Raw genomic sequence first — 902 nt, 5'->3', positions numbered from 1 at the left:
TGTGGACCTGGGGACAATGGGGACCCAGGAACCAGCTTATCTGAGGCCACTCAGCTGCTATAGCAGTCACCACAGAAGCAGTAGTTCCCCCTATGGCCACGCTAGCCTGAACAAGCCCGATCCCATCTGATCTCGGAAGCTAAGCAGGGTCGGGCCTGGTGAGTACTTGGATGGGAGACCACCTAGGAAGACGAGGTGCTGTAGGCATAAAAAAAATTTAAAAATAAGGGATTGTAAGCTGACAAGGTCCTTGCAATCTGTGAGGTCAACCGAGGGTTGCCTGGCCTTAAAAAAAAAAAAAAGCAGCAGCAGTGGTTTCCCCTTTGGGGTGAAGGGAACATTTTTACCCTGAGTGTGGTGATGGTTTCAGGAGTGACCAAACTGTGTGCTTTCAACACGTGCAGTTTAGTGACTTCAGTCACACCTCAAAAAAGTCGACGAAACGTGAAGACAAGAGGTTTTCATTCTCATTCTACCGTGCCATCCCCCCCAGGCCCTGAGGTGGGCCTACACAGGGGCATGGACGAGCAAGGAGCAGTCCCCTGCTCAGCTCTACCTGGGCAGCGGCTCCAGGTTCCGTTTATGAAGTAACTGCACAAGGGGCGGTGTCCGGTGTCCGGAGGGACAGAATCAGGAACGCGGGCGGGGGTCGGGGCCCAGCGACCAGAGACAGCTCTCCTGCTCAGCCTCGCCCAGAGTGATCGTGGCAAGAACCGCTTAAGCAGATCTGGTCACAGAACAGCATTCTCCTCCCAGCCAAGCCCACCGGAGCCCACCGCCTCGTACCCAGCCCTGAGCACGCACGCCAGTCCCACCACGTGGTCAGGGTCGCCTGACGACAGCCAAGCCGTGCATTCGTCACGGGGGCTGGCGGGCAGAACCAGATGCACCACACGAGGTCC

At 56.7% G+C, this 902-nt stretch overlaps 1 pseudogene; it reads left to right on the top strand.

Moving 5' to 3' along the window:
- Nucleotides 1-88: 88 nt before the first annotated feature.
- Nucleotides 89-207, top strand: LOC112478338 (annotated as a pseudogene).
- The last annotated feature ends 695 nt before the right edge of the window (nucleotides 208-902 follow it).

This window comes from Pteropus alecto, unplaced genomic scaffold (assembly GCF_000325575.1).
Source record: "Pteropus alecto unplaced genomic scaffold, ASM32557v1 scaffold143, whole genome shotgun sequence".
Lineage (NCBI taxonomy): Eukaryota > Metazoa > Chordata > Mammalia > Chiroptera > Pteropodidae > Pteropus > Pteropus alecto.
Note: the sequence above shows the minus strand (reverse complement) of the source record. Positions and strands in the feature narration are given on the sequence as shown.